General features: G+C 42.5%; 1 protein-coding gene across 2 annotated transcripts in view; it reads left to right on the forward strand.

Moving 5' to 3' along the window:
- Positions 1-3,850: 3,850 nt before the first annotated feature.
- NRSN1 (neurensin 1) overlaps positions 3,851-11,502 on the forward strand; it is a 67,328-nt gene continuing 59,676 nt past the window's right edge. Inside the window, exon 1 of one of the 2 annotated variants that reach the window (XM_077492269.1) lies at positions 3,851-4,008. The gene's annotated coding sequence lies outside the window, so the exon portion shown is untranslated. Of the gene's footprint in view, positions 4,021-11,502 lie in introns of both variants that reach the window. The other variant, XM_077492270.1, reaches the window with a different exon arrangement.

Genomic DNA, 11,502 nt, shown 5'->3' on the forward strand with positions numbered 1-11,502 from the left:
CCCTTGGTCTGAATCTTCCACTTCTTCTCCCACAGCAAACCTATGAAACTTCTGGAAAGAAACAAAGATGAGGAAATGAAGGTAGTCATCTTGCAGATCCGCAGACAACATCCAGTGCCTAGTTGGATTGCCTGGATGATCATATAGTATGTAGAGAATTCAAATGCACATTTGCACGGATGAATGATTCTGGGCACATATGGAGGATTGATTATCTACCTACACCAGTGTTTTTCAACCTTTTATCAGTCACTGCACCATTTAGAACTATGCACAATCCCGGGGCACACCAGTCTGGGACCTTGTTCATGTAAAGAAGTGTGTCCAAGCCCAAGCACTTGTTTGCGTGTTCCTGCAAGTTGCATTTTTTTTATTAGACTTCTCTATGCTTGTGAAACATGCAAAAAGGTGCTGGCATAATTTTTAAATTGAGCCCCATCAAAATGCATAGTACTTTGGTGCCATGTGTTTTAGTGGGTGCAAACATGCAATTGGTGACTGCGTGGGGGTGCCATTAAGAATTAATGGCACACGCACACAACTGCAAAAATGTGTAATTTCACATGCGTTACTGCACTGCACCTGGAGTGAAGCCCTAAAATGTAGTTTTCAAGGCAGATGTAGGTGGTCAGTAGGTTGTAAATCCACCCTGCTAGCACAAATCACCCCCTCCTAGCACAACCCCCCCCCCCCCCCCCAGTACATCTCCATCTCCAAAATACCCCTCTCCTATCACAAATTTCCCCCAACCCTAAATCCCCACCCCCTGCACAAGTCTCCCCTCCTAGCACAAATCTCCCTCCAAAATTCCCCTTACTAGCGGTGCTAGCACAAATTCCCCCCTCCTAAAACCCCCCTCTTTGCCATTGCCACGGCTAAATTACACACAGCCCAGTACTGGCCAATCATCATAGATTTCCACTGAACTTTTGTGTACATAGGAGTGGGAGAGATCACATCCAGCATCCTCCTGGCTTTCTCCTCCTCTTTGTTGTTCTCTGTACATTTGAACAAAACTGAAAACTGTACAAAACTGAAAGCAATGAAAGCTGCCCGACCTGCCCTTAGCAATTGATGACTTAAATCGGTTGGTAGGATGTGGGCAGGCTCCTTGCATAGCTTTACGTTTTCCAGGCACAAGTACAGAGAACAACACACATACCTCCCAACTTTTTGAGACGAGAACAAGGGACTCCTATCAGCAAAACTATGTAGATATAGGACACACCCCCTGCCATGCCCCTTCAAAGGAGAATTATACAAAAATAAAAGATTAGGTAAAGCCACAAGTGCTCTTTTACCACAAATATTCCTTTATATTGGCTTTTGAAATTTACAAAGGCAGCAATTTAGAAATTGGATGAAATATTTAGCACTGGGAAACACTTTTTGAAAGATAAAAAGTGTATTTTACATAGTTAGTAAGGTTGAATAAAGACACCAGTCCATCCTGAGTGAGTGTCTACAATTATCCCTATCCCTGTACATTACACACTCACATTGGCCCCTACCCTTAAGGATCCCACAAACCAAGGTCCCCATTCATATACTTGGGCCAATTTTGGACAGAAGCCAATTAACCTACCTGCATGTCTTTGGAGTGTGGGAGGAGTAGCAAAGTGATGTGAGTATGATTTTTGCAAGATTGTATCTATTGTACATCTGCACAGGGAGCACTATATTTTTTGCATTTTTTTGCATGCATCCATATAAGGACAAGATGGAAGGTAGAGTGTTGGATGGTACCTGGGATTTGATGATACATGCATTTAAGACCTTGAATTATATTGAGATCCACTTATGAAGGTGAACGCACAGATTACTTTATGCAGTGTCCAGAGTGGCAGCAAAAAAGTTTTTGAAAAGATTATGGAAGATTTTACTTTAAAATGATGATGAGGATGGACTATTGACGTTTATAATCATGGACGTGTGATTATAGTAGGCTCATAAAAAATTTGCACTACATCTTATGTTTAAAGGTAGGTACCTTTATTGCAGAAGAGATCTTGCATGTTTCCTCTACAGTGAATAGCCTGCCTGTTCACAGTGAGTTACAGCAGAACTTCTAACGGCTTGCTCCACTATGATTCTACACAGCGGGAGCTGATCAGCGGTTCCTGCGGACCCAATGTCCACCCGCACCCTCTGATTGTTCAGTACACTGACAGAACGACTATGTAAACAAGGCAGATTGCCGTTCTGTCACTACAGAAGGCATGGATCCTGTGTTCCTGTAAAGGAGAAACATTGATCCATGCCTTCCACTAGTAAAAGCACCTCCCCCCCACCAAAACTGAATCACATCTTAGGCACACATTTGACCCTTTGATCATCCCTAATCTTAACCCCTTCCCAGCCATCATTAGTGTCATTAGTACAGTGACATATTTTTAGTGTATTAGTTCCCTAAAAAGTGTCAAAAGTGTTAGTTATTGTGTGATTTGTCGGCTGCAATATGTCGCTGATTGCCACCATTACTATTAAAAAAAATTTTTTCTTTTTTAAATGCCATAAATGTATCCCATAGTTTGTAGTGTCAGTTAGGTCTCCGATTTGTCTGCTGCAATATCGTAGTCCCACTATAATGCTGCATACACGATCGGAATTTTGGTCAGAAAAAGCTCTGATGGTTTTCCTGACAGAATTCCAACGTACTATATCGCAAAAATGGCCTGGTCCGGGGGGGGGGGGTAAATCTTCTGGAGCTGGAGTGGTTAATGTTGTAAAGCACTGCGCAAACTGTTGCAGCTATATAAATCCTGTATAATAATAATAATTGATTCAAATTATTTTCCCACATTACATACCTCTCAACATTTTACATAGTTAGTAAGGTTGAATTAAGACACCAGTCCATCCAGTTCAACCTGAGTGAGCATCTACAATTGTCCCTATCCCTGTACATTGGGGGTTATTTACTAAAGGAAAATCCACTTTGCACTGAAAGTGTACTTGGAAGTAAAGTCGCTGTAGATCTGAGGGGGGCATGCAAGGAAAATAAAAAACAGCATTTTAGCTTGCACATGATTGGATGATAAAATCAGCAGAGCTTCCCCTCATTTCAGATCTACCCCTTAGATTTAGAGCGACTGCACTTGAAAGTGCACTTTCAGTGCAAAGTGGATTTGCCTTTCGTAAATAACCCCCAATGTGTCTCATTAAGATGCTCATCTATTATATATTTAAAGTACCCAGTGCCATCAATTTGCGCAGCACTCCACACAGACATCACACACTCACATCAGTCCCTATCCTCAAGAAGCCCACAATCCAAGGCCCCCAACTCACATTCATATACTAAGGCCAATGTTGGACAGAAGTCCAATTAACCTACCAGCATGTCTTTGGAGTGTGGGAGGAAACCTATTTTGAGATGGGAATAAGAGATACCTACTAACAAATGTATGTAGGCATAGGACACGCCCCCTGCCACATCCCCTTAAAGGAGAATGAACCAAAAAAGAAAAGGCTAAATCCACAAGGACTTTTTTTTACCACTACTATTCCTTTATATTGGCTTTTAAAATGTACAAATGTATTTTGGATTAAAAGTGTAGCGTTGGGAAACACTTTTTGAAACATAAAAAGTGCATTTTATATACAACTATATAGATCTGACCAAAATGAGAGACAAATGAGGTGGAATGAGGGGCATTACTCCAAATCAGGGACAGTCCCTCCAAATCAGTCCGTCCAAATCAGGGACAGTTGGGAGCTATGGCATTATCTGAAGACCTCAATGAAAAATGTCAGTAGCAGAGGTTAGAAGAATATTGTAGTTGCGCCTTACGGCCAGAGGGGGAGCTCCCAGCTCGGTCACGTCCTAGGGATGCAGAGGGTGCCGTGTTGTAGCCGGCCTTGGCAGCACAGTGCGCAGGCACGGTGAGCTCCGCGCCTTGGGAAGGATAATAATAGGTGGTGTGTGAGGCTTCGCTGGCTCAGAGGGATGGGAACCGAACGAGGACGGATCTGCCGCTAGCAGCACGGCTCTCCCGGGCATAGCAGGTACTGGGGAAGGTAAACATGGAGTGATAGCATGGCAATGATCGCTACGATGGGACTTTTCATGGACAGATCGGGAGATGGGCACATAGACATTGGAATCAGCAATGCAAATCACAGCTTTGTATTGTAAGGACAGATGTGATTCCATAGCATTGGGTGGATGGACGGGGGGGAATAGTAAAGTGCAGAGTATATGAGGAGGGAAGTAGTAGATGGTATAGAGAGCAGACTGATGGGCACAGATGGTGTGGATGGCGTCACATGTTACGTGTTCTGGGGAAATCAATTTCAGCACCATGGAGAGCAACAGGACACTGGTGAAGGACATCGAGGGGAAAGGACACAGCCTGCCTCCCACACTCAGCCATTCCTTGTCCTTGTCCTCTACATTATTATTATTATTATATATAGCGCCAACAGTTTACGTAGCGCTTTACAACTTGAGGGCAGACAGTACAAATACAATACACTTTAATACAATAGGAATCAGAGGGCCTTGCTCCTTAGAGCTTACAATCTAAGATCTATTATCACTGCTATAAAGATGAGATGTATAATAAGCCAAAGTGCACTAACCAAGAACAGCCAATCAGAATTCAGCATCCACTGCACTCACATCTGATTGGTTGCTACAAGATACCACATTTGGCACATTGACCTTCTCTGCCCACTTTTAGGGGCTCATTCACACTATCTGCGTTTGATCTATTGTGGGTTTTTTGTTTGGCGGGTTGTGTGCCTTTCATAAAAATCCAGGCATGCCTTTTTACGTCTCGTTTACATGCAGTTGAACGCATTTTTTAAACGCAGTACGGATGCATAGGTAAGAAAACCAAATGTATTTCAGTGAACCTAGGTTTCTGTGTATAACTGTATGTTGGCTATGATGGGGATGCACCCTTTATTTGTATTATCTAACATTTTTTGGGGAATTTTAACACATCTTTTTGATACAGTAATAAAGTTTATCATTTTTGGATATACCGTGGTTGATTCTCTAAGGGCTTTTCTGGGGCATCTCTTTGCTCCATCTCTTTATTATTTAATGCTGTGTATAACCTGCTGCATTTTTTTTTTTGTGCACCATGAATGCATGTATATGCAACTCAGTAAAAGAATTAAAATAATACCCACTAAAATAATACCCAAAGACACACTGCAAATGTATGCTAACATTCACGCGGAACCAAATTTCACACTAAACACATGGACGGAGGTGCAAATGAGCCTTCAACTTATTTTACTATAGCGTGATGCAACATGCCACATAGACTAAAATGAAAGGTCAATTTAAAAAAAAAAGTAGACGATACTTTTGAGTTGTGCCAACCCAAAACACCACTCTACACAATGGACACCAGTACACAATGTAGCTTGCAGGATGGTATGAATAAGCCCTTACTCCAGAAATGGGCTAATTAAATAAAATTATATATATATAGAGAGAGAGAGAGAGAGAGAGAGAGAGAGAGAGAGAGAGAGAGAGAGAGAGAGAGATAGTTAGATATATATATATATATATATATATATATATATATATAGATAGATCTATATAAATATATATCTATCTTTTTTATTATTATTATTCATTTGTGTTTTTGTAGCACTTTCCTCCCAGCGGACATTAAGCGCTTAGGAGGTGAGGCAGCCATCTTGGGTGCAGTTGAGACAATTAAAGTGGAACGTCACTCCCCTTTGACAATTTTTAATCCTCATTGATTCATTTGAATCCTCATGCTGCTAGCATTAGTAAACAGATAGGAAAATATATCATATTCAATTGTTTTAAGCTTTTATATATATATATATAGAAATATATTTCTTCAGTTACTTCCTGTTTTCTTGCCTAGGCAATTGACGTCATACATCCCAGGAGTCTTCAGGAGGGGAGGAGGGATTTTCTCAGTTAGCCACACCCCCCTGCCTGTGTTCTGTCCAAATAGCCAATTCATTGAGATCTCCAATCACATCAGTTCCGGGTTACTGTAAAGCATCAGTAATTGGAGATTTAGATGAGTTGCCGTTTTCACAAAACACCGGCAAGCATGTACACTGAAGAGTTTGCTCTTTTGACAGAATAGGGGCTAAGGAGGAAAAAGTTGTCGACGCCTTGGATGCCTTGGAGGCGGCCATGTTGTTGGTTAGTGTTGGGCGGACTAACAACGTCCACTCATAATAATATGTACCAGAGCATACGCACTTGCTGGTGTTGTGTCAAAACAGCAACTCGTCTAAATCTCCAATTACTGATGCTTTACAATACCTGGAAGTGACGTGATTGGAGATCTCGATGAATTGGCTATTTTGACAGAACACCTGTATGCCTGTGCTAAGGTGCATTCCAGGAAGTAAATGATAGATGAATCATCTGCCCTTACTCAAGATGGCCACAGCCAGAAATGCGAGGGTTTTTTTTTCTTTTTTAAGTGATTTCTGAACAAAGCACAGAAACATGGATGGATGGGGGAGTTTGCTTTGATTAATAAAAAATAATTAAATTGTGTTTTTGGTTTGTGGTGCTCAGATGCAGTGAAGATCCTCTTTAATCTACCAGCATGTCTTTTTGAGTGTGGGAGGAAACCAGAGTACCTGGAGCAGGGTTCTCAAACAGGCAGCCCTCCAGCTGTTGCTAAACTACAAGTGAGGCATTGCAAGGTTGGCAGTTACAAACATGACTTACATAGGCAGAGGCATGATGGTAATTGTAGTTTCGCAACAGCTAGTGGGCCGCCAGTTTGAGACCCCTGACCTGGAGGAAACCCACACACATACAGAGAGAACATGCAAACTCCATGTAGATGGTGTCCTGGTCAGTATTCAAACCTAAAGACCACAGTGCTGCAAATTAGACGTACTAACCACCAAGCCACCGATCTCAATAAGTCAAATTTTTTACTTTAGTTGGCCTCAGTTCTATAGGACTACTATCTTGAACGTTATCATATTCTGATAACTGTATGAGTTGAATACAAAAATTGCTAATGTTCAGTAATGCCGCGTACACACGACCAGACTTTCCGGCAGACTAGGCCTAAAGGGATTAGTCCATCGGACAATCTGATCATGTGTGGGCTAGTCCGATCGTTTTTTGAAAAATAAATCCGACGTACCTAGAAATAGAATATGTTTCAAATCTATCCGACAGACTCAATTCTGACGGACTAAAATCAGGAAACCGTTCGTCTGTATGCTGGTCCGACGGACCAAATGCGAAGCAAGGGCAGCTATTGGCTACTGGCTATTGAACTTCCTTGTTTAGTCCCGTCTTACGTCATCACATTCAAAAGGAACGGACTTTCGAACGGCCTTAGTACATTCGTGTGTGGCCAAGTCCGTTTGTTCGGAAAGAATGTCAGACCTAGTCTGCTGGAAGTCCAGTTGTGTGTACACGGCATAAGTGTTCCTTTTTATTTCACATGATGTTATTTATATTATTTTTTATCATATACATGCAGATTCAACCGTGACGGAGGTTGGGGTAAACTATTTCACTGTCAGGGAATGCTTACTGTTTTATCTTTTTTTTTTTTTTTGGGTTGTTGTTGGGTTGCCATTGAACGCGTTGTATGTCACGGTGTTATTGACCGTCGGAATTTAGTGTGACCGTGCATGGGCAACACAGTTTGAATGAAATTCCGTTGGAACTCTGACAGGAAAACCATCAGAGCTTTTTCTGACGAGAATTCCAATCGTCTATATGCGGCATAAGAGATAAAAAAGGAATGTGCATAGATAATACTGTCTTTTTATAAATTAGCTGCATAAAGTTATCATAATAAGATTTGTATCACTATACTAAGACTAGAAATGTTCCGTGCCTCCTTACATCCACCAATCGGATATTCTTCTCCAACTTTCAGATTAAAGATTTGAATCTGATGGCCGTGAGACATCACACAAAAGTTCTCCATTGTGATAAAACAAATAGCTTGCATCCCAAGCTCCCTTTAAACTCAAGCTTCACATACTATACAATGTGACTGTACACTCAATCAGATGTACCAAAACTATGTAATACGAGGACCTACCTAAATAATTCAATTAATTTGTTGGTAGACCTTAAGTCTCATTTACATCTGCAGTCATTGGCGTGTGTGTGTGTGTGTGGAGGGGAGTGGGGGGGGGGGTAAAAACAGGCAGCTGAGCTGTGTTTTTACCCACCCCTTAATCTGCAAAGGCAGCCGAATGGAGTTGTACATGTGCCGTGGCAAAAGTTTTTCCCCAATTTGCGTTCGGCAGGCAGTCCCGCCATCAAATGTGACCCATTTAAGAGTGGTTGCAGTGTGGTGGCGCTGCATTTACAGGTCACTACTTGCCAAATGCCTCTGAAGATCACTCCACTGTGAATCACTTTTCATAGGGGCAGCAAAGGCTGAAGCCTGTGTAAACCAAGCCTTAGACTCACCATATACCTTAGAGGGGTTGTAAAGTAGAATGCATTAAGTTGAAAACATATTTACCTTTACAACCCTTTTAACATACGAAATTTGTGCAGAGCTTTACCTGCTCTGTGCAGTCGTTTTGCACAGAGCAGCCTCAATCTTCCTCTTCTTGAGTCCCCCGCTGATGATCCTGGCCCCTCCCCCTGCTGAGTACACCCAGAGAAAGCAGCTTTCTATGGGGGCATCCAAGCAAGGCTCACTCCTGACCCAATGCTCTGCATGTCCATTCACACACAGAGCCGCAGCTCGGCCCCACCCCCTTTCTTTCCTCAATGGTTTACTGGCTGTGATTGACAGTCTCAGCCCATGAGGAGGGAGTGTCCTCGGAGAGCTGAGGCTTCCGTGCGCAATCGCCAGATCAAGATAGGGGCTTAGGTAAGTATTATGGGAGCTGAAGCACACAGAAGGTTTTTTTTACCTTAATGCATAGAACCACTTTAAGCTGTTAGAATTAAAGGGGTTGTAAAGGTTTGTTTTTTATTTTCTAAATAGGTTCCTATAAGCTAGTGCCTTGTTGGTTCACTTACCTTTTCCTTCGATTTCCCTTATAAATGTTTTTTTTCTTTGTTTTCTTTGTCTGAATTTCTCACTTCCTGTTCCTCCTCAGTAAGCTGTTCAGTAAGCTGTTCTGGCTGACTAACCACCAGCTCGGATGATGGTGAGAAGTTTACTGAGGAGAAACAGGAAGTGAGATATTCAGACAAAGGAAAAAAAACATTTAGAAGGGAAATCGAAGGAAAAGGTAAGTGAACCAACAATGCACTAGCTTAGAGGATCCTATGTAGAAAATAAAAAACGAACCTTTACAACCCCTTTAATTTATTTGGATGGTGATAAACCTGTCTCCACACAGAGGCCAGATGTTCCCTATGTTTATTTTAAATAGAGAAGGGAAATTATTGTGACAGGGCTCTTGGCGACAGCTTTCAAAGAAAAAGAAAAGTAGGGCAGAACATTAAAGGGGTTGTAAAGGTAAATGTTTTTTCACCTTAATGCATTCTATGCATTAAGGTGAAAAAACATCTCACACTGCTGGCGCCCCCAGTCCCCCCGTTTTACTTACCTGACCCCTCGAAAATCCCGCGCTCGCCCCCGCCGTCCTCTTCGCCGCTCAGCCTGGCCGCTGATTGGCTGGAGTGGATGGATTGAAAGCAGCGCAGCCATTGGCTCGCGCTGCTGTCAATCACATCCAATGACGCAGCGCGCCGGGGGGCGGGGCCTTGTGATACAGCGAGCGGCTATAGCCGCCGGCTGTATCACGGGAGCGCGCCCGCAGTGCTTCTCACCAATGCGAGGGAGCTCGCATTAACGTGAGAAGCACCTGCGGGAGGAAGCAGAGACAGCCGCCGAGGGACCCCAGAAGAGCAGGTTCGGGGCCACTCTGTGCAAAACGAGCTGCACAGTGGAGGTAAGTATGACATGTTTGTTATTTTAAAAAAATAAAAATTTTTACTTTACAACCCCTTTAAAGGTTACAATTATATTATTTCCCTGTGTATTCTGTAATAAAGAGGTAAGAAGGTAAATGGTACATCAGACCAAGAATGGGTTGTAACTTGCAGTTAGTTATTTATATTTACCTGGCCAGCAGCTTAAGCTGTTGTGTGTGTGTGTGTATGTTTATATGTATATATATATATATATATATAAATATATATATATATATATATATATATATATATATATATATATATATATATATATATATATATATATATATATATATATATATATATACACACACACACACAGTATCTCACAAAAGTGAGTACACCCCTCACATTTTTGTAGATATTTTATTATATCTTTTCATGTGATAACACTGAAGAAATGACACTTTGCTACAATGTAAAGTAGTGAATGTACAGCTTTTATATCAGTGTAAATTTGCTGTCCCCTCAAAATAACTCACACAGCCATTAATGTCTAAACCGCTGGTGACAAAAGTGAGTACACCCCTAAGTAAAAATGTCCATATTAGACCCAATTAGCCATTTTCCCTCCCCAGTGTCATGTGACTCGTTAGTGTTACAAGGTCTGAGGTGGAAATGGGGAGCAGGTGTGTTAAATTTGGTGTTATTGCTCTCACTCTCTCATACTGGTCACTGGAAGTTCAACATGGCACCTCATGGCAAATTTGAAGAATTGTTGTTCTACATAAATATGGCCTAGGCTATAAGAAGATTGCGGAGACCCTGTAACTGAGCTGCAGCACAGTGGCCAAGACCATGCAGCAGTTTAACAGGACAGGTTCCACTCAGAACAGGCCTCGCCATGGTCGACCAAAGAAGTCGACCAAAGAAGTTCAGCGTCATATCCAGAGGTCGTATTTGGGAAATAGATGTATGAGTGCTGCCAGCATTGCTGCAGAGGTTGAAGGGGTGGGGGGTCAGCCTGTCAGTGCTCAGACCATATGCTGCACACTGCATCAAATTGGTCTGCATGGCTGTTGTCCAAGAAGGAAGCCTCTTCTAAAAACGATGCACAAGAAAGCCCGCAGTTTGTTGAAGACAAGGACAAAGGACATGGATTACTAGAACCATGTCCTGTGGTCTGGTGAGACCAAGATAAACTTATTTGGTTCAGATGATGTCCAGCGTGTGTGGCGGCAACCAGGTGAGGAGTACAAAGACAAGTGTATCTTGCCTACAATCAAGCATGGTGGTGGGAGTATCAGGGTCTGGGGCTGCATGAGTGCTGCCGCCACTGGGGAGCTGCAGTTCATTGAGGGAACCATGAATGCCAACATGTACTGTGATATACTGAAGCAGAGCATGATCCCCTCCCTTCGGACACTGGGCCGCAGGGCAGTACTCCAACATGATAATGACCCCAAACACACCTCCAAGACAACCACTGCCTTGCTAAAGAAGCTGAGGGTAAAGGTGATGGACTGGCCAAGCATGTCTCCAGACCTAAACCCTATTGAGCATCTGTGGGGAATCCTCAAACAGAAGGTGGAGGAACGCAAGGTCTACAACATCCACCAGCTCCGTGATATGGAGGAGTGGAAGAGGACTCCAGCGGTAACCCGTGAAGCTCTGGTGAACTC

This window comes from Lithobates pipiens, unplaced genomic scaffold (assembly GCF_037356315.1).
Source record: "Lithobates pipiens isolate NorthernLeopardFrog02 unplaced genomic scaffold, aLitPip1_a1.2 Scaffold_19, whole genome shotgun sequence".
Taxonomy (NCBI): Eukaryota; Metazoa; Chordata; class Amphibia; order Anura; family Ranidae; genus Lithobates; species Lithobates pipiens.